Genomic DNA, 23,366 nt, shown 5'->3' with positions numbered 1-23,366 from the left:
AATTCCAAAATTTAGCACTATACTTCTATTTGGTCTAATCTGCCATTGTAAAAAATTAAGGCGGGAGAAGGCACTCAACGTATGTCGTTTTGCACACGGAGGTGACATGTTCCCTCTCGGAACCACGAGCCTTCTTGAGAGAAGCTCCGTTTTGCAAGAAGCTTACACCAAAGCTTGTCCCAATTCGGCCAAAAAAATTAATATAGCATGTTGGTGCCATGTCATGACACCATGCCAAGTTTCATGATTTTCAGGCGTGTTTTGGATTTATAGGAATTAAAAAACCAAGTTTCTCAATCTTTCTGGCCGAGCCACGATGCCCAGATGTTTGAATTTCATTCCCATTTTTTGCACGGGACCTATAAATTCACCCAAAGACACACATGTGATTTTTCAACCAACTTTGGTGCACTAGAGCATGTGCTTGTAGTTCAAATTTAAATTATGCACATTAAATGCCTAGAAACTCAATTAATGCATAAAAATGCCAAACGAACACGGAATAATTCCAAATTTAAACACGACACACATGTAATAGTTGCATGTTCACTATACGTAAATGTTCTAGCAATTCAAACACCATCCTTTCCCTTCGTAACACCATTTTGTCTTTCAAAACATAATGAAAAAAATCAGGTATACCACAAACAGTTTACTAGAAAGAATCATGTGGGATGTGATATAAAATATCTTGGCGCACCGTCTTGTCTGGCTTACGCAAGAAGCTTCATCGTCTACAGTCCACCGCCCCCGCTTGAACCACACTTGTGCGCCAGTTTCTCGTGGCACCGAGCGAATTTTTTTGGCCACCGCGGTAATATGTATCTCCCTGCCCCCTCCCTCCTACCAAAAGCAACATTTCCACTGTTCCTCCTTGCTTTCCAAGTTCAAACCTTCACTGCTGCTTACCGGCAGCTCAGCCTCCTCGCCGGCGACTCTTCTTCTTGCAGTGCCGCCTCCTCGCCGGCTACCCTTCTTCTTGCAGTGCCGCCTCCTCACCGGCGACCCTTCTTCTTGCAGCGCCGCCTCCTCGCCGGCGACCCTTCTTCTTGTTGCGCGGCCTACTCGCCGCCGACCCTTCTTCTTGCCGCGTGGCCTCGTCGATATGGTCACGTAATCCACACCCCACCCACACCATCCTCCTTCTTTCCCGTCCCACATGCCCCGACCGACGGCGTGACACCTTCCACCAAAATCATTGTCCCCCTCCTCCAATTAAGCGTTGCCCACAGCCCTTTTGCACGCAGTATAACGTGGAGCTCAGTAGCATGCGGCATCACACGCGCACGAGGTCTCTATGGTTGCCATGTGTGTCGACCGCCAGATCTTGGAGGAGCACCTCGTCTTCGAGGCCACCGTTGACACCGCCACGTGGTTGTCTACTTTATAATACAATTCATGATGTTTTTTCGAGGCCACCGCCAGTGCCTTCTAGTGATTTGTCCTCTATAATGTTAGTATGCAATCTGATGTTCAGTTAACAATTTGGTCCTCTAAAATGTAATGTTCAATTAACACTTTGGTCCAACAATTGCTACATTTCGTAGTACTGTTCTCAAGCATTCTTTGTTTTGTTAAATGTCTTATCTTCGAGTACATGTTTCTATTCTGCAATGTCGTGCTCTGTTAACTATTTTGGTTCATTTGGTCTGCTGTCCATTTAACTGTTTGGTTCAGTTCTGCAATTTGATTTTCATTTGCCGTGGGTACAATTTTGTATTGTTATGCATGTGACACCAATCGAAGGGAGGGTACATGAAGGCTGACCCAAACCACATGGCTGAGGTCGGACCCGTGGGGCCCGATGGGAAGGAGATCCCTGTGAGCTTAGTATACGGCCAAGTAGAATTGGCCGCAAAGTATTCCCAACAGGACTGTAAGCTAGACAGCCTGTTAGATGGTATTGAAGAGGAATACAATCAGTCAGATTGACTATGTAATTTTAATTGACATGTGTAATGCCTTCTAGCCGGATTGTAGTTCATTTGTCATGGCCAACCTTTTCGCTTCAACCTCGGGACCTAACGGTCCAGAGTGTGTCTGAATACCCTCGCGGTTATATAAGAACCGAGGTATGCATGGAGACCAGGCGTAGGGGTCATTAGTGCTTGAACAGACAAGTGCCCAACTAGTTATGTTATATTACATGGTTAGTAAGAAACATCTTCCAGGGAGAATAGTTCCGTTAGGGGTTCCTTTCCCTGGGAGGCATGCCCTAAAGTGCATGTCCATTCTGTGAAAAGAGATGCAGGAAAAACATCTGGGGGCGTATAGATAAATAAGTGAAAAAAGATCATCTTTAGTTCACTGACCGAATATTCCCTTAAGAACGCTAGCTTTCGGCTTCACCCAGTCTGAGGTACACATCCGGCTGACCCAGCAGTAACAATCGCAGTGGTGCTCCCTTTACCACCTAGCCGAACAATTGGGAACATAGGGGTAAGCACATGAGCCAGGCAACCCAGCTTGGCCAAAACTTAAGTCATATCGATGCATATAATGGTGAATAAAAGGTACATGCGGAAGTGTGACACATGTGTTGGGCATGAAGCCCGTATAAATAAGCTTCTGTTTAAAGAAGCCCCCAGGTTTAATGAGTGCGGATAGCGCGTCACTTTATGAGCCTTTAAAGGCTATTAATGAGAGAGAGGAGAAGGAGAGAAATGTAAGATAGAAAGTATATAAAAAATGGATAGAGGAAGGAGACGAACACAGAGTCCGGCGCTAGGCATAGAATCTTCGGAGACGGGCTGCGTTCCATGGGTTCAGCTCGAGTCGGTTATCCGATGCATCTCGCAGGCGGTACGCTCCACCAGTCAGGACTTGGTCAATTATGAAGGGAGCTTCCCACTTGGGCTTGAGTTTGTCCTTTTTCTTGTCCGGCAGGCGTAGAACTAATTCGCCAACGTTGTAATTTTTGGCCCGTACTTCTCTGCTTTGGCATCTTCGAGCCTGCTGTTGATAGAATGCGGAACGGGCTTTTGCCACATCACGCTCTTCCTCCAAGGCGTCCAAACTGTCCTGCCGATGGAGCTCGGCTTCTATTTCTTCGTACATGCACACTCGAGGTGAGTCATGAATTATGTCGCAGGGCAAAACTGCCTCTGCGCCGTACACCATGAAGAATGGTGTGTATCTGGTGGTGCGATTTGGCGTGGTCTGCAGCCCCCGAAGTACGGAGTCGAGCTCCTCTACCCAGTGCATATTAGATTCCTTAAGGGACCGCACTAATCTGGGTTTGATGCCGCTCATGATAAGACCATTTGCACGTTCGACCCGGCCGTTAGTTTGTGGGTGATAGACGGAAGCATAATCGAGCTTGATGCCCATGTTTTTGCACCAGAGTTTTACCTCGTCGGCCATAAAGTTCGTGCCGTTATCAGTGATGATGCTGTGGGGGACGCCGTAACGGTGTACAACCCCGGATATAAAGTCTATCACCGGTCCGGATTCGGCTGTCTTAACAGGCTTGGCTTCTATCCATTTGGTGAACTTATCCACCATGACCAGTAAGTATTTTTTCTTGTGGGTTCCGCCTTTAAGGGGTCCAACCATGTCAAGCCCCCAGACCGCGAAGGGCCAAGTGATGGGGATAGTTTGGAGGGCGGTGGGTAGCATATGGCTTTGGTTTGCAAAAAGCTGGCAACCGACGCATCGTTGGACTAAGTCCTGGGAGTCTGCCCGGGCCGTCTGCCAATAAAAGCCTGTACAGAAGGCCTTGCTTACAAGGGACCGAGCTGCAACGTGATGACCGCCGAGTCCGGCATGAATTTCAGCCAGGAGGTTCCGCCCTTCCTCTTCGGAGATGCACCTTTGAAGGACTCCGGTAGTGCTTTTCTTATAATGCTCTCCCTCATGGACTTTATAGGCTTTAGATCGCCGCACTATGCAGCGTGCCTCATTTTGGTCCTCGGGGAGTTCCTGCCTAGTAAGGTAGGCGAGGAATGGTTCTGTCCACAGGGCGATGACGGCCATTATTACGTGGGCTGAAGGTGTTATTTCATTGGCAGAGCCTCCAATTATGTCAGAGTGTTCGGTGTCGGGCAGTGCGGTTGGGTTCGGGCTGTTATTGCCGGGTTCCCCTTCCCATACTACGGATGGCTTGAACAGCCTTTCCAAGAAGATGTTGGGGGGGACTACATCACGTTTTGCGCCGATGCATGCCAGGACATCTGCCGCCTGATTATTTTCCCGGGCTATATGGTGAAATTCGAGCCCTTCGAACCGAGCTGGCATTTTTAGGACGGCGTTGGGATAAGCTGCCATTTTTGGATCCTTGGCATCAAAGTCTCCATTTATTTGGGATATTGCGAGGTTCGAGTCCCCGCGCACCTCTAGGCATTGAATGCCCATGGATACTGCCATCCGGAGACCATGTAAAAGGGCCTCATATTCGGCTGCATTGTTGGAGTCTGTGTACATTATCTGGAGTACGTATTGAACTGTGTCTCCTGTGGGGGACGTCAAAACGATGCCAGCCCTAGACCGGCCAACATTTTGGAGCCGTCGAAGTGCATGACCCAGTTTGAATATGTGCCGTACTCTTTAGGGAGTTCGGCCTCCGTCCATTCTACGACGAAGTCGGCCAAAACTTGCGACTTGATAGCTCGCCGTGGCTTGTAAGTTATGTCGAATGGGAGGAGCTCAATGGCCCATTTTGCAATCCGGCCCGTCGCGTCGCGGTTGTTTATAATATCGTTAAGTGGCACTTCCGAGGCTACTGTTCTTGAACATTGTTGAAAGTAGTGTCGCAGCTTCCGGGATGCCATAAATACCGCATACGCAATCTTTTGATAATGCGGGTACCGTGACTTGCACGGAGTAAGGAGAGTGGGCACATAGTAGACCGGCTTTTGAAGGGGGAATTTGTGTCCGTCCGTTTCTCGTTCGATGACGAGCACTGCGCTTACGACCTGATGGGTTGCTGCAATGTATAACAACATTGGTTCGCCAATGTTTGGCGCGGCTAGGACTGGGTTTGTTGCCAAGATGGATTTTATTTCGTCGAGTCCGGCCGTGGCTACATCCGTCCACTCGAAGTGTTTGGTGCGCCGAAGGAGGCGGTAAAGGGGTAGGGCCTTTTCTCCCAAGCGGGAGATAAAGCAGCTTAGAGGCGCCACGCATCCGGTTAATTTTTGTATTTTTTTGAGGTCCTTCGGGATATCCAATTGTGACAGAGCTTGGATCTTGGCTGGATTTGCTTCAATTCCTCTACCAGATACAATGAAGCCCAAGAGGTTTCCGGCTGGAATGCCGAAAACGCATTTTTCTGGGTTGAGCTTGATGTCGTATGTTCGGAGATTATCGAATGTTAGCCTCAAGTCGTCTACTAGAGATTCGACATGTCTTGTTTTAACGAGCACATCATCTACGTATGCCTCCACTGTTTTGCCGATCTGGTTTGCCAGACATGTCTGAATCATGCGCTGATATGTTGCGCCGGTGTTTTTGAGCCCGAAGGGCGTTGTGTTGAAGCAGAATGGGCCGTATGGTGTGATGAATGCCGTTGCGGCTTGGTCTGACTCCGCCATCTTTATTTGATGGTAGCCGGAGTATGCATCAAGGAAACACAACGAATCGTGTCCTGCGGTAGCGTCGATAATTTGATCGATGCGGGGGAGAGGGAAGGTATCCTTTGGGCAAGCCTTGTTAAGGTCTTTAAAATCAACGCACTGGAGCCAGGATTTGTCCTTCTTTGGTACCATCACCAGGTTTGCTAGCCAGTCTGGGTGTTTTATATCTTTGATGAATCTGGCCTCCAATAGCTTGGCTAGTTCCTCTCCCATGGCCTATCTCTTAGGTTCGGAAAAACGCCGAAGAGCCTGTTTGACTGGCTTGAATCCTTTTAGGATATTTAAGCTGTGTTCGGCCAGCCTGCGTGGGATTCCTGGCATGTCTGAAGGGTGCCAGGCGAAAATGTCCCAGTTCTCTCGTAGGAACTCTCGCAGCACGGCATCTACATCAGGGTTTAACCATGCCCCGATGGAAGCTGTTTTATTGGGGTCCGTTGGATGGACCTAGAATTTGACTATTTCGTCTGCCGGTTTAAAGGAGGTGGACTTGGATATTTTGTCGAGTATCACATCATTCCTATTCACCGTGGAGCGCAGCGCAGTCAGTTCCTCAGCCGCTAGGGCTTCGGATAGTGCCTCGAGGGCCAGTGCGGCTGTCTTGTTTTCGGCGCGGAGTGCTATGTCCGGATCACTAGCGAGAGTGATGATTCCGTTAGGCCCGGGCATCTTGAGCTTCATGTACTCGTAATGGGGTATTGCTTGGAAGATTGTAAACGCTTCCCGCCCTAGCAGAGCGTGATATCCGCTACTGAACGGGGCCACTTGGAACATGACCTCTTCGGACCTGTAATTATCCGGCGTGCCGAACACCACATCTAGTGTGATTTTTCCTGTACAGCGCGCTTCCCGACTGGGGATTATTCCTCTAAAGGTTGTGCTGCTTCACTCAATGCGGTTCCAGTCTATTTCCATTTTTTGAAGGGTTTCCTCATAAATGAGGTTCAATCCGCTGCCGCCATCCATGAGTACCTTGGTAAGATGAAAGCCGTCCACTATTGGACTGAGGACCAATGCGGCTGGTGCTCGGGCTGTTCGGAATTTAGGTTCATCACTGGCGTTAAAAGTAATAGCCGTGTCACTCCATGGGTTTATTGTTGCTACTTGGTAGACTTCGGCAAGGCTGCGGAGTGTTCTTTTTCGCATATTATTTGATGTGAAAGTCTTGAAGACTGTTAATACCGTACTGGTGTCTTTGGGGTGGCTTTCTGTGGCTTCTGGAATTAGAAGATCTTCGCCAATTTTTGCCACCTGCCAGAGTATCCAACATGCTCTAAGGCTGTGAGTTGGTGTTGCGCCCTCTGCACTGTGAATTTTACAAGGTCCATTAAGCCATCCTTCCAGTACGGTTCCGTGCCCTGTAGAGGGCTTTTGCTTTTTGGTATTGAACCCGGGTGTCTGGCGATGATGCACCCTTTTATTTCGGACTGGGTTTGTATTCAGGGCCGGATTGTCCCAAAATTTTATTTCAGTTTTCCAGGTGCTTTCCATCTCACAGTACTTTCGTACTATGGACACCAAGTCAGCGAAGCGTGTAATATCACGGCGACTTATGGCGTTGAGGATTCCCTTGTCCGTGCAATTATTGTAGAAGAATGAAATTGCGTCTTCCTCGCGGCAGTCCTTTATCCTGTTCATAACCAGGAGGAATCTGGCCCAGTAATGATGTACTGTTTCTTCGGGCTCTTGCCTAATTTGGGATAGATCGCTTATGTACGGGTGGGTGGGTGGAATCAAATCCGAAACCTCACCCAATCTGAGACCCAGGGGCCAAAGAGTTTCCGAACTCGGAAGTTTGGATTCTTGGATGCTGTCCAATGAATCTAGCCCGTCGCCTGACTTTAAGTTCAGGTCTTGAGTGATGTCCTCGCCTCCGCGGGTATCCGGCTTGGAGGGATCGGGAATCCGGACATAGTTAGTCCTTAAGATAGATGAAGGGTCGCCGCACTGTCCCTCTACCACGGCAACGTGATGGGTGACCCGGGCAGAGTTAATCACTCTCAGATCAGGTTTAGGCCCAATCTGGTCGTAATCCGTAGCTACTCCTAGGGCGGCGATGCGATCCAAGAGCTCATTTAGGGAAGAGAGCTCCATTGGATCTAGCTGCTCGGCGAATTCCGAGCTGACGTGAAGATTGCTTTTGATGACCCGAGAGGTCATCATCGGCGCAGCAGCCGAACAGGCGGTCATAAGGAAACCACCTAGCCGGAGAGTTTGGCCGACAGCCAAAGCTCCCTTAGCAACGGTGCCGTCTTTAAAGACGGGATGCGGCATCCTTCCTGATGGCGACGGCACAGAGGAACTCTCAATGAAAGCACCAATGTTGGTGTCAAAACCGGCGGATCTCGGGTAGGGGGTCCCGAACTGTGTGTCTAGGCGGATGGTAACAGGAGACAAGGGACACGATGTTTTTACCCAGGTTCGGGCCCTCTCGATGGAGGTAAAACCCTACTCCTGCTTGAATAATATTGATGATATGGGTAGTACAAAGAGTAGATCTACCACGAGATCAAGGAGGCTAAACCCTAGAAGCTAGCCTATGGTATGATTGTTGTTCCTATGGACTAAAACCCTCCAGTTTATATAGACACCGGAGTAGGATAGGGTTACACGGAGTCGGTTACAATGGTAGGAGATCTACATATCCGTACCGCCAAGCTTGCCTTCCACGCCAAGGAAAGTCCCTTCCGGACACGGGACGAAGTCTTCAATCTTGTATCTTCATAGTCCAGGAGTCCAGCCAAAGGTATAGTTGTAGGATCGAAGTATGTCTAGAGGGGGGGGGGTGATTAGACTACTTGACCAAATAAAAACTTAACCTTTTCCCAATTTTAGTTCTTGGCAGATTTTAGCTATTTTAGGACAAGTCAAGCAATCATCACATAATTCAAGCAAGCATGCAAAGAGTATATTGGCAGCGGAAAGTAAAGCATGCAACTTGCAAGAATGTAAAGGGAAGGGTTTGGAGAATTCAAACGCTAATGGAGACACGGATGTTTTTCCCGTGGTTCGGATAGGTGGTGCTATCCTACATCCACGTTGATGGAGACTTCAACCCACGAAGGGTAAAGGATGCGCGAGTCCACACAGGGCTCCACCCAAGGGCAACGGTTGCGCGAGTCCACGAAGGGCTCAACCCACGAAGGGTCCACGGAGAAGCAACCACCCACAAAGGGTCCATGAAGAAGCAACCTTGTCTATCCCACCATGGCCATCGCCCACGAAGGACTTGCCTCACTAGTGGTATATCTTCACGAAGTAGGCGATCTCCTTGCCCTTACAAACTCCTTGGTTCAACTCCACAATCTTGTCGGAGGCTCCCAAGTGACACCTAGCCAATCTAGGAGACACCACTCTCCAAGAAGTAACAAATGGTGTGTAGGTAATGAACTCCTTGCTCTTGTGCTTCAAATGATAGTGTCCCCAACACTCAACTCTCTCTCATAGGATTTGGATTTGGTGGAAAGAAGATTTGAGTGGAAAGCAACTTGGGAAGGCTAGAGATCAAGATTCATATGGTAGGAATGGAATGTCTTGGTCTCAGCACATGAGTAGGTGGCTCTCTCTCAGAACAAATGAGTTGGAATGATGTGTGTGTTCTGATGGCTCTCTCATCGAATGAGAAAGAGGTGGAGGGGTATATATAGCCTCCACACAAAATCCAACCGTTACACAGTTTTCCAATCTCGGTGGGACCGAATCATAAAACTCGGTCGGACCGAAAATGTAAACCTAGTGACCGTTAGGAATTTCGGTGGGACTGCATTGCAACTCGGTAGGACCGATTCAGTTAGGGTTTGGGCATAACGTAATCTTGGTGAGACCGATTACACAAACTCGGTGAGACCGAGTTTGGTAATTAGCTAACCAGAGAGTTGGTCAGGCAAACTCGGTGGGACCGATTTGCTCTTTCGGTGGGACCGAGTGGAACTCGGTGAGACCGAAAAGTTACAAAGGGGAAATACTGAGTTTACATTGCAATCTCGGTGGGACTGATTCGCTCTTTCGGTGGGACCGAAAAGTTACGAAAGGGAAACAGAGAGTTTGCAACCCCATCTCGGTGAGACCGAGATCCTTATCGGTAGGACCGAATTGCTAGGGTTTGGCAGTGGCTAATGACAAGTGAAACTCGGTGGCACCGGATAGGAAAAATCGGTAGGACCGAGTTTGGCTTAGAGTTTAGGTCATATGTGGATATGGGAAACTAGTTGAGGGTTTTGGAGCATATCATTAAGCACATGAAGCAAGAAGCTCATTAAGCAACACCTCATCCCTCCTTGATAGTATTGGCTTTTCCTATGGACTCAATGTGATCTTGGATCACTAAAATATAAAATGAGGAGTCTTGAGCTTTTGAGCTTGAGCCAATCCTTTGTCCTTAGCATTTTGAGGGTTACACTTTCACATCCATGCCATGCCAATCATTGAGCTTTCTTGAAATAATCATCTTGGAATAGCATTAGCTCAATGAGCTATATGTTGTTATGAATTACCAAAACCACCTAGGGATAGTTGCACTTTCAATCTCCCCCTTTTTGGTAATTGATGACAACATATAGATCAAAGCTTCGACAAATGATAATAAGCATGAATTATATCGTCGCTTTGAGAAGTATGTGATAAGTAAGAGCTCCCCCTAAATTTTTGCATATTTAAAATTTGCTTTGGACTGCAAATGCACAACGAGTTAGAATCATGGGTTACTCTTCCATGTCACATACATCTTGGTGGAGCGCTCAAAATGATAAGATTGAAATACATGCACTCATCACCAAGAATAGTGAATGATCACAAACGATAGATAGAATGATAATATTTAAGCAAGCATTAAGCAAACATTAAGTGTAGCTTATGATCAAACACATGATCATCGATGTCTCACAAACATAAGGACGTAGTATCTCACACACAAAAGCAAACAAAGTTCGAAGAAACCACCAAATAAAACAAGAGAGAAAAGCAACACTCTCTCTCTCTCTCGAAGCCTATGATCTATACATCTTCTCCCCCTTTGGCAACAAGTTACCAAAAAGTTCCTAGAAAATGCATAGCGCTAAGTCGTAGCTCAGGCTTGATCTTCAGGTGGTGGTGGAGTCCGGATCACTCCAAGGACGAAGGCTTCTGTAGATGCTGAAGTAGTCGCTGGAGTTGGAGCTGAGGTGGACGCTGGAGTTGAGGCTGTAGCTGGTGCTGAGGTGGTGGCTCTGGTGTTAGTAACTGGCAGTGCAGACGACCTCGGGCCTCGTGGCACTCTAGAAAAAGCATGAGTGGTAGTCCTGCCTCTCCTCTCATTCATGTCCTCTTGGAGCTGCTCCACTACAGACTGGACTTCTGTTACCTTGACATCCAAGTCATAGAACTTCTATTCCATGATCCTCTCTAGGCTCTGCTGGTTCTTAGTGAGGTTGGCTAGACTTTGCTCAATTCTCAGCGTGGATGCAATCAAGTAACCGAGCTGCTCTTGTTTTGTCTTCAAGAAGTACTCAAATGCCTCCTCTTGAGTAGGCATCCTGGCAGCTTTTTCCTTCTTCGCCTTCTCCTTCTTTGCATATGCTTGTGCAGACGATGGCTCGTTCTCTGTCATCACAACTTCATTGTTCTCAAAATCTGGACGGATGGGCAGGTGTTCCTTATCCAACAGATATATGCCTGTGCCCATCTTGGAGTTGATGAGCTCCTGAATCTGAGGGGCATATCCACAGCTCCTCTTCTGATCTGCAGCTGTCCTCTTAATGGTTTCCACAATGAGACTCATGACCTTGAATTTTTGAGGCACATCAAAAACATGAAGCAAGTTGATAGCATGACCTCTGATCATCTTGTGATCTCCAGACTTAGGCAACAGAGTGTGCCTTAGTATCCAATTGATAGTAGGCAATCCTGAGAGCAGATAGTGCACTGAGCCAAAGTTGAATGTGTCAAGAGCTTCATTGGGGATTTCCTTGTACATGTTAGACATGGAGTTGTGGTCCATTTTCTTCTTGGCATAGATATCCAAGTCCTCATCTTGCTCTTCTGGGGCATTGATGATCTGTGCCCACTCAGCCACTGTAGATTGGTACCTTGTACCCTCAGACATCCATGTAATTCTTCCATCCGGGTAAAATTGAGCTGTGGAGTAGAACTGCATGATGAGTTCCTCGTTCCACTTTGTGAGCTTCTGCCCAACAAAGTCCTCTACTCCACACAATCTGAAGCTGTCCTGAACTCCTGGGTAGTACTCTTCATTCTCCTTGATGTAGGTCCAGTCGACCCATCTCATGTCACAAACATTGGCTTCTTGTCAAGCAAAACAGTCTCATAAAAGTCTTGTTGCTCCTTTGTATGAAACCTGTAATCCACGGTAGTCCTTCTCCTAGAAGCATACGGGTCTGCTTCTCTCCACTTCCTCAGTCCTGAGTCTCTCCTGAGCTTCATGTCCTCAGCCACAGGATGAGCATCGTTGTGGTCTGGGATCTTGGGCTTGAGCTTCCGAAGGACACTCTCTTCCTCTTCTTCAATAGCTTCAGGCACTGGGGCCTTGTTCTTTTCTGCAGCAGGGATGCTTCGTGTGTTCCTCTTTGGTGCACTCTTAGGCTTAGGTGCAGCCTTAGGAGCTTCCTTGGACTTGGATGCAGCTCCCCCTGACCTTATGGCATCTCCCATAAGTTTGGCTGCTTTGGGTGCTGGTGCAGCAACCTCTTCTTCCTCCTCCTCTTCTACCATGATGGAGGCTCTCCCAAGCACTTTGGCTACAGTCTTCTTCACCCTCTCTTTCCTCTTTTTGCCCTCAGCAGCAGTGGGTTCAATGGGAGCAGGTGCAGGCTTCTCAGTTGAGGCTCTAGCCTTTGACATTGGCTGCCTCCCTGCTGGCCTCTTGACTTTTAGGCCTGGCTTTGAGCCTTGAGCTGGCTCAACCCTTTTGGAAGTGGCCTCTTCCTCTGCCACATAGTCTTCATCCTCAGAATCAGACGTTCTCTTCTTCCTTTGACGTGTGGCAGCCTTAGGCAGATTGCTGGGTGTGCTCCTGCTGCCATCATCAGAAGAACTTGAGGGGCTAGTGCCCTCACTCATCACAACTTGCTGCTCTGAGAGGTTTTGGCTGTCACTTTGATCAGACATGTTGCAAACTGACTGCTGACCCTGTGAATAGATTATGGAAGAGATAGAGTGGATGAGCATCACAAAAAGCAGAGATTTTTGCAAAAGAATAATTCAAAAACTTAGTTTTAGTTTTCCACAGAAAGCATCTCGGATCTACCGATTTTCAAACTCGGTGGCACCGAAGCAGTTTTGGCACCAGAACTGGTGAACTCGGTCAGACCGAGTCACAGTTCGGTGGCACCGAGACTGCTAGGGTTTCACAGAATTCCAAAATCGGTCGCACCGATAAGTTATTCTTGGTCAGACCGAGTTTAACTTGTGCAATGGCAAAAGCTAGATCGGTGGGACTGAGTTTTTCAACTCGGTGGGTCCGAGATGGTTTCGGCGGAAACCTAACCCTAAAATTTTCGAATTAAACCTAATCTACGAGCGTTTTGACTGGATAGAAGTTTATCAATCATGGCAAGATACATGATGATCACAATGTGCTAGGAATCAGATTGAGGAATAGCACAATGATCAAGTCCATACCCTAGTGCGGCGTGGACTTGCTACGGCGGCAACGGCGGGGCAGAAATCCATTGACGGCAGCAAAGACCAGCGACTGGAGGCTGCTGGCGGCGCGGAGATGATCCGGAGACCATGAAGGCAGAGCAGGCTATCGCGCGGGCGAGGAGGTTTCGGAGAAATTTCCAAAATTCTGCCCGTCACTATATATAGCCCGACCCTGTCGGTGTGACCGAGTGGAACAACTCGGTGGCACTGAGATGCAAAACTGTGTGCAGTTACTGCAACTCGGTGTGACCGAAAAGTTCAAATCGGTTGCACCGAGATCGAAAACCTAGATCAACTTAATGAACTCGGTAGGACCGAAATGGAGTATCAGTCAGACCGAGATTCATAAAGAGGTTTTGGAAGTTTAAGTCTATGACAAATCGGGGAATCCGAGCGCTCCTCACACAGAGTGGTTCGAATCTGACTTGATCAAATTTTGTGATGCATCATGAATAGAGTTTGAGACGAGAAAAGCATAGATAGCTAGAGGAGGTTCTTAGGCATTCTTGTCCATCCACTTGGCAAAATAAGAAAAAGCCAAACAATTAAAAGAACAAGTGGATGTCCTCGAATGAGTAAAATATGCAATCAGCATGCTCACACAATAAGATAGCAAATGAAATATGTGGCAAAGCATGCACAACCAATTCTAGCATCTATCAAGCAATTTGCGATGACTAGGTCATCTATATATGAGTATATTGACTTAGGAGTCAAGTGAGAACACTTGATCGTAGGTCATACTCATCGTTTAAGCTCAAGTGGGGTTACCACTTTTACATAAAGCATTGTTTTCTTCACATCTTTAGAGTTGCTTTAGCTCAAGTCTTAGAGTAAAGCTCCCCCTAGATGTGATATCCCCCCTAAGAGGGATGAACTAACCTTGGGTTTTGTCGATGATGACTTCATGTAGATATTGAAGATGTGGATGCTCAATGTTGATGTAGATCTCTTGGAGCTATCCATTTGAGTGAGTTGCACTTTCAATACCTACATGGGTTAGTCCCACAAGGAACAAACAAGGATATCCATAGACATGGAGTGATGCACACACAAGATGATGTCCGTGAAAGCTTTGGGTTACCTTGTCCCTTGTCTTACCAACAAGAGGGTTTGTGACTCCTTGAACTAGTGCAAGATGTGGAAGTTGATTGCACTTGTTCTTGCCAAAATGATAAGAGTGAAGTATGTTGGCGGAGTCACCCTCAAGAACTCTCTAGTTCTTCTTCTTTTGGATCCACATCATCTTGATGAGAATCCTTGGAGTTGTAGTCGTACTTGATGAAGTGGAACTTGGAGTAGTCTTGGGAATCCACTTGACTAAGGTCTTAGGAGCTTCTTCAAATGCATCAATTTCCTCTTGAAGCTTGTCCTTGCCTTTTTGCTCGTAGTCTTTTGGTGGAAGATCATCTTGAGCTTGTGTCCCCTTGAAAGAAGTATACTTCTCTTGTTGAGGGACAAACTCTGTCTTGGGGTATTGATCTTCTTCCCACTCAACTCCATTGGCATTGAACTTTCGTTCAAAACCAACACCTTGATTCTTCCGGTGCATTCCTTGCTTGCGCACAATTTCCTTGAATTGCTTACTCCCGGCAAGGCTTTTGTACACTCCTTTCTCTATAATTCCCTTCAATAAGCTATTTTCTTGCTCAAGTGTAACTTGGCTAAGAGAATCATTAGTGGAATCAAGAGAACTACTAGAAGCAACAATATTGGATTTAGCATGATCATTGTTACTACTAGAGGAGGAATCTTTCTTGTTAGATTTGACTTGAGGCATGTAAGTGGATAAGAGTAAACGCTTGGCAATGTAAGAAGAACTTTTCTTACGGAGATCATCATTGATTGCCTTTAAGAACTCATGCTCTTGCTCAAGATTGAGCTTTTCAAAGCGTAACTTCTCATGAGCTCTTAAAAGTTCTCGATGATCTTCGAAGATAGTGTCATGAGCTAACTTAAGAGTTTTTAGTTCTTTAGTTAGAGCCTCAATCTTCTCCTTATCATTGTCATTCGTTTTATCTTGATTAGCATGATTAATTGATCTTTCATCATAGTATTCATCACTAGAGTTGTCACCAATCAACTCATCACCTAACAAGTCATCTTCATCACTATTGAAATCAACATACTCGGGGTGTGTTACCTTAGGACCTTTGGCCATGAAGCATCTTCCAATTCCTTCATTTGGTGAGTCAAATATGTCGTAGGAGTTGGTTGACACAAGTGCTAGACCGGCAACACCTTCATCTTGAGTATCTTTGGAGTCGGAGTGATAACTTCTCTCGGAGTGGCTGTCAGAGTCGGAGCCGGATACCCATTCACCAACATGAGCTTGATGTCTTCGTCTTGTGTAGCTCCTTGATGATTTTTCCTTCCTTTCCGAATCCTTGCTTCTCCGTGAGTATCTTCGTTCATAACGATCATCTCTACTCCTTCTCTCTCTTGGTGGTGATCCTTTGCTTCTTCTTCTTGGAGAATCTTCTCTTCTCTTGTAGGGAGCCGTACACTCATTGGAATAGTGTCCGGGTCTTCCACAATTGTAACAGTTTCGCTCTCGACTAGAAGATCTTTTGTCATTGTAGGACCTTGACTTGGAGCTTCTATCTTTGCTTCTACTCTTGTAGAACTTGTTGAAGTTCTTCACCATTAATCTCAATTCTTCATTGAAGTCTTGTTTCTCACTTGATGATGTAGGGACTTCACATGAGGCTTTGTAGGCACCACTTGATTTGTTGTGAAGTTCCTCTTTATCCTTAAGTGACATCTCATGAGCAACAATTCTTCCAATCACTTCCGTTGGCTTGAGATCTTTGTAATTGGGCATCATTTGGATCAACGTGCACACGGTATCATATTTTCCATCCAAAGCTCTTAGGATCTTCTTGATGATGAATTTATCGGTCATCTCTTCACTTCCTAAGCTGGCAATCTCATTTGTGATGAGAGCAAGCCTAGAGTACATTTCAGCGACACCTTCACCATCCTTCATCTTGAACTTGTCAAGTTGGCTTTGAAGCACATCCAACTTGGATTCCTTGACGGAGTCGGTACCTTCGTGCATATCAATCAAAGTGTCCCAAATTTCCTTTGCATTCTCAAGGCGGCTGATTTTGTTGAATTCTTCGGGGCACAATCCGTTGAAGAGAATATCACAAGCTTGAGCATTGTATTGCAACATCTGCAACTCATCCGCGGTAGCTTCACGGTTTGGTTCTCTCCCATCAAAGAAGTCACCTTGCAAACCAACACACACAATAGCCCAAACGGCGGGGTTATGTCCAAGAATATGCATTTTCATTTTATGCTTCCAACTAGCAAAATTAGTACCATCAAAGTAAGGACCTCTACGGTGATAATTTCCCTCGCTAGACGCCGTACTCTCCTAGGTTGTGAAACCAAGGCTATGACCACCAAAAGCTATGGAGATCAAGCAAATGGAGACCAAAGCTCTGATACCACTTGTCGGATCGAAGTATGTCTAGAGGGGGGGGGGTGATTAGACTACTTGACCAAATAAAAACTTAACCTTTTCCCAATTTTAGTTCTTGGCAGATTTTAGCTATTTTAGGACAAGTCAAGCAATCATCACATAATTCAAGCAAGCATGCAAAGAGTATATTGGCAGCGGAAAGTAAAGCATGCAACTTGCAAGAATGTAAAGGGAAGGGTTTGGAGAATTCAAACGCTAATGGAGACACGGATGTTTTTCCCGTGGTTCGGATAGGTGGTGCTATCCTACATCCACGTTGATGGAGACTTCAATCCACGAAGGGTAACGGTTGCGCGAGTCCACACAGGGCTCCACCCAAGGGCAACGGTTGCGCGAGTCCACGAAGGGCTCCACCCACGAAGGGTCCACGGAGAAGCAACCACCCACAAAGGGTCCACGAAGAAGCAACCTTGTCTATCCCACCATGGCCATCGCCCACGAAGGACTTGCCTCACTAGTGGTAGATCTTCACGAAGTAGGCGATCTCCTTGCCCTTACAAACTCCTTGGTTCAACTCCACAATCTTGTCGGAGGCTCCCAAGTGACACCTAGCCAATCTAGGAGACACCACTCTCCAAGAAGTAACAAATGGTGTGTAGGTAATGAACTCCTTGCTCTTGTGCTTCAAATGATAGTCTCCCCAACACTCAACTCTCTCTCATAGGATTTGGATTTGGTGGAAAGAAGATTTGAGTGGAAAGCAACTTGGGAAGGCTAGAGATCAAGATTCATATGGTAGGAATGGAATGTCTTGGTCTCAGCACATGAGTAGGTGGTTTTCTCTCAGAACAAATGAGTTGGAATGATGTGTGTGTTGTGATGGCTCTCTCATCGAATGAGAAAGAGGTGGAGGGGTATATATAGCCTCCACACAAAATCCAACAGTTACACAGTTTTCCAATCTCGGTGGGACCGAATCATAAAACTCGGTCGGACCGAAAATGTAAACCTAGTGACCGTTAGGAATTTCGGTGGGACTGGCATGCAACTCGGTAGGACCGATTCGGTTAGGGTTTGGGCATAACGTAATCTCGGTGAGACCGATTACACAAACTCAGTGAGACCGAGTTTGGTAATTAGCTAACCAGAGAGTTGGTCAGGCAAACTCGGTGGGACCGATTTGCTCTTTCGGTGGGACCGAGTGGAACTCGGTGAGACCGAAAAGTTACAAAGGGGAAATACTAAGTTTACATTGCAATCTCGGTGGGACCGATTCGCTCTTTCGGTGGGACCAAAAAGTTACGAAAGGGAAACAGAGAGTTTGCAACCCCATCTCGGTGAGACCGAGATCCTTATCGGTAGGACCGAATTGCTAGGGTTTGGCAGTGGCTAATGACAAGTGAAACTCGGTGGCGCCGGATAGGAAAAATCGGTAGGACCGAGTTTGGCTTAGAGTTTAGGTCATATGTGGATATGGGAAACTAGTTGAGGGTTTTGGAGCATATCATTAAGCACATGAAGCAAGAAGCTCATTAAGCAACATCTCATCCCTCCTTGATAGTATTGGCTTTTCCTATGGACTCAATGTGATCTTGGATCACTAAAATATAAAATGAGGAGTCTTGAGCTTTTGAGCTTGAGCCAATCCTTTGTCCTTAGCATTTTGAGGGTTCCACTTTCACATCCATGCCATGCCAATCATTAAGCTTTCCTGAAATAATCATCTTGGAATAACATTAGCTCAATGAGCTATATGTTGTTATGAATTACCAAAACCACCTAGGGATAATTGCACTTTCAATAGTCCGGCTATCCGGACACCCCCTAATCCAGGACTCCCTCAGCTCTACTCAATACATATTCTACTGATAGTATGGCAACTCTCAGTTAACCCGATCAAGATCTTCCTTATGTGTGTTGTAGGGAAACAATGGGAGACACTGCGGTTTACCATCGAGGTTTGTTCAAGCAGGGTCCTTTGGCTAATAGCACATTATTGTGCAGTTGCAGGAATCATTCTAATATTTAGGTTTCTTACAATTTGGTCTTGCACATGTAGGTCCTGCTGTCAGAGGCTTAGACCCACTGTTCCACCCATTTTGCATATGGGGAAATGAGATGTCCATGAATATCAGTCAAGTCAAGAAACTCAGAAAGATTGTTAGGATGAAGAAACTTGCGATGAATAACAACAAGATCTTTGTTTGCACAATGAATAAGACATCAGTCAACTATAGGATGGTACCAACTCTTTTACCTTGTTTTTACCCCTTGCGCCATTTCAAAATTTACAACAACAATTTATGCATAGCTTTGTTTTCAGTACTTTTTAAAGCAGTTCACCGATGATTACCTCTCAAACCACCTGCATGGTCAAGAGGCAAGGAAGGTATTCATTCAACACCCACGGTACAATATTGAAGTCTTGCTGAAGAGGATGAAGGTTTGGCGGGTAATTATCCATAGCCACTGGCCTAAAGTTGCAAGGACATTCAACATCACTGAAGGCTCAATATTTGCCTTCCGCTTCTGTAGTTTCCCAGATGAGATTCATCTGTCTTTTTACCGTGTATGATGCTACTTTCCAAAGGTTTTTGATGCTGCATGTGAAACTTGGTGCTGTTGTGTAATGGCATAACTGAGTGCCGAAGCTATCTGATGTAATTCAATTATGAAATACTGCTAGCTTTTATATGGATATGAAATATCTGACCTGTTTTATAAGAAATATGAGTTTCATTAGTACATGGATTATCAATAATAGGCCAATTACCTTGCTTATTGGGGTTTTCTATTGCAGATGGTTACTCAGACATTACCGTGGGAGATGAACTCAAACAACCCGCACGGTTTCTAGAAAGTTGGCGTGTTCGATCAACTAACAATCACACACGGCTTCCGACAGTGAACTGTTTGTGTTAGGCCACCTTACACAAACGTTTCCACACAAAGAACTGTGTGTGATATACATACCTACAGAAATGTTTTTCTTGGATTCACCGTGTGGGATGTACATACCTACAGAAATGATTTTCTGGGATTCACCGTGTGGGGCGTACATACCTACGGAAATGATTTTCTGGGATTCAACGTGTGGGATGTACATACCTACGGAAATGATTGGGTTTCGATGCCTCGCCCGATCGCACACGAGCTCATTTGGTGTCCCAGGAGGGCCTATCCCCGACGGTTTCTGGGTCGTGTGGGAAGGACCACCCTATTTCCCACACTTAGCGACGGTTCCAAATGCCATCACAGAAAGGGATTAAAAACCATTTGTATAGCACGTCGTTGTACCAGTGATATAATCAAAGCCCCAAACATCAAATGGTTCTATAACAAGTGAATAGTTAATAGGCATTTCCTAGCATCTACTAATATTTCCAATTCTTTGACATTGATCACAAGACAAGACAAACTTACGAGCATCCTTAAAGAGAGTGGGCCAATAGAAACCGGATTGCAATACCTTATGTGCAGTTCTATCTCCAACGTGGTGTCCTCCATAAGACCTGGAGTGGCACTTGCGTAGGATCTATTCATGTTCATGCTCAGGTACACAATGTCTAATAACACCATCTACTCCTTCTTTATAAAGGTGTGGATCATCCCAAAAGTAATGTCTTAAATCATAGAAAAACCTTTTCTTTTGTTGGTATGTGAAACTAGGTGGTATAAACTTAGGAACAATATAATTCACATAATTAGCATACCATGGAGTATTATGAGAGGCATTTATGACATTTAATTGTTCATCAGGAAAGCTATCATCAATAGGCAGTTGGTTATCAAGAACATTTTCTAACCTAGACAAGTTGTCTGCAATGGGGTTCTCAGCTCCCTTTCTATCAGCAATATGCAAATCAAATTCTTGTAGTAGGAGAACCCATCTAATAAGTCTAGGTTTAGCATCTTTATTTTCCATAAGATATTTATGTTGGGGAACGTAGCAGAAATTCAAAATTTGCTACGCATCACCAAGATCAATCTATGGAGTAATCTAGCAATGAGGGAAGGAGAGTGCATCTACATACCCTTGTAGATCGCTAAGCGGAAGCGTTCAAGTGAACGGGGTTGATGGAGTCGTACTCGTCGTGATCCAAATCACCGATGATCCTAGTGCCGAACGAACGGCACCTCCGCGTTCAACACACGTACAGCCCGGTGACGTCTCCTACGCCTTGATCCAGCAAGGGGAGAAGGAGAGGTTGGGGAAGACTCCATCCAGCAGCAGCACGATGGCGTGGTGGTGGTGGAGGAGAGCGGGACTCCAGCAGGGCTTCGCCAAGCACTACGAGAGACGAGGAGGAAGAGGGGTAGGGCTGCGCCAACGAGGAGATTGAATCGTGTGTCTTGGGCAGCCCCAAACCTCAAGTATATATAGGGGGAGGGGAGGGGCTGCGCCCCCACCTAGGGTTCCCTCCCTAGGGGTGGCGGCAGCCCCCAGATCCCATCTGGGTGGCGGCCACAAGGGGGAGAGGGGGAGGCGCACCTGGGGTGGGCCTTAGGGCCCATCTGCCCTAGGGTTTGCCCCCTTCCCCTCTTGGAGGCGCCTTGGGCCTTGGTGGGAGGCGCCTCAGCCCACCTAGGGGCTGGTCCCTTCCCACTATTGGCCCATGTAGGCCCCCGGGGCTGGTGGCCCCACCTGGTGGACCCCCGGACCCCTCCGGTGGTCCCGGTACACTACCGGTGATGCCCGAAACACTTCCGGTGGCCAAAACCATACTTCCTATATATTAATCTTTACCTCCGGACCATTCCGGAACTCCTCCTGACGTCCGGGATCTCATCCGGGACCCTGAACAACATTCGGTAACCGCGTGCATACTTTCCCTATAACCCTAGCGTCATCGAACCTTAAGTGTGTAGACCCTACGGGTTCGGGAACCATGCAGACATGACCGAGACAACTCTCCGGTCAATAACCAATAACGGGATCTGGATACCCATGTTGGCTCCCACATTCTCCACGATGATCTCATCGGATGAACCACGATGTCAAGGACTTTATCAATCCTGTATACAATTCCCTTTGTCTAGCGGTATGATACTTGCCCGAGATTCGATCGTCGGTATCCCGATACCTTGTTCAATCTCGTTACAGGCAAGTCTCTTTACTCGTTCCGTAACACATCATCCCGTGATCAACTCCTTGATCACATTGTGCACATTATGATGATGTCCTACCGAGTGGGCCCAGAGATACCTCTTCGTTTACACTGAGTGACAAATCCCAGTCTCGATTCATGCCAACCCAACAGACACTTTCGGAGATACCTGTAGTGTACCTTTATAGCCACCCAGTTACGTTGTGACGTTTGGCACACCCAAAGCACTCCTACGGTATCCGGGAGTTGCACAATCTCATGGTCTAAGGAAATGATACTTGACATTAGAAAAGCTTCAGCATACGAACTACACGATCTTTGTGCTAGGCTTAGGATTGGGTCTTGTCCATCACATCATTCTCCTAATGATGTGATCCCGTTATCAACGACATCCAATGTCCATGGTCAGGAAACCGTAACCATCTATTGATCAACGAGCTAGTCAACTAGAGGCTTACTAGGGACATGGTGTTGTCTATGTATCCACACATGTATCTGAGTTTCCTATCAATACAATTCTAGCATGGATAATAAACGATTATCATGAACAATGAAATATAATAATAACTAATTTATTATTGCCTCTAGGGCATATTTCCAACAATTTAATATCAGCATGATCAGTATGAACAGTTCCTTTGGAATCAACAATATAAGGTCTGAACTTATGAGATGAAAATACAACTGCTAGAAATTCTTTTTCAGTGGTAGCATAATTTCTCTGGGCACTGTCTAGAGTTTTACTAGCATATTGAATAACATTTAATTTCTTATCAACTCTTTGTCCTAGGACAACACCAATAAGATAATCACTAGCATCCACTACTGCAGGATGCTACTAACGCGACACTTTGATCAGAGACCCTTCGAGAAACTGTGTGCGATGCCATAATCGCAAATGGAAGTATGAAAACCGTCAGAAACGTATAAAACGTTTGCGATGAAGGATGTATCAAACATGGTTCAGGTTTTAGTTGCGTGTGCGATGAAGGGCATACGTTTCAGTTCAATTAACTGTTTGTGATGAGGAGGAACAAAAGAAACGGGTAGCCATATGAAGGCGTGTGTGATACACATCATATGGTTCACTCGGATGAACTGTTTGTGATTAGGCAACACAAAAGAAACGGGCAGCCAGATGAAGGTGTGTGTGATATACAACGTACGGTTCACTCAGATGAATTGTTTGTGATTAGGCAACACAAAAGAAACGGTCAGCCAAATCAAGGTGTGTGGGATATACGACATGTAGTTCACTCGGATGAACTGTTTGCGTTGACACAAGAGTACAGAAATGGTTCAACTTAACAAGACATGTGTGTTGTGCGATGGGATTGCATGCGGTTCACTCGGCCCTTGTTGTCAGTGTGTGACCTCTATGGCAACCATTCGCTCCCTAGGTGCCTCTTCGTGTACCGTGGCAACCGTCCACCGACTCTTCGCCTTTCCCTCTCGATTTGGAACTGTTGTCGCACGCTAGCTCTTCTTCCCTCCTCCATTTGACTTCACCCTTCCTTCTACCATTGTTTGATCGTCTTCTCCATGGAGGGAACAAGACGAAAACGACCCCGTTATTCTTGCCCCGATCTGAATGATGACGCGGTGGAGGAACTCATTGAT

Source organism: Triticum urartu, chromosome 4 (assembly GCF_003073215.2).
Source record: "Triticum urartu cultivar G1812 chromosome 4, Tu2.1, whole genome shotgun sequence".
Classification (NCBI taxonomy): domain Eukaryota; kingdom Viridiplantae; phylum Streptophyta; class Magnoliopsida; order Poales; family Poaceae; genus Triticum; species Triticum urartu.
The sequence above is the reverse complement of the archived record's forward strand: the minus strand, read 5'-3'. Positions refer to the sequence as shown.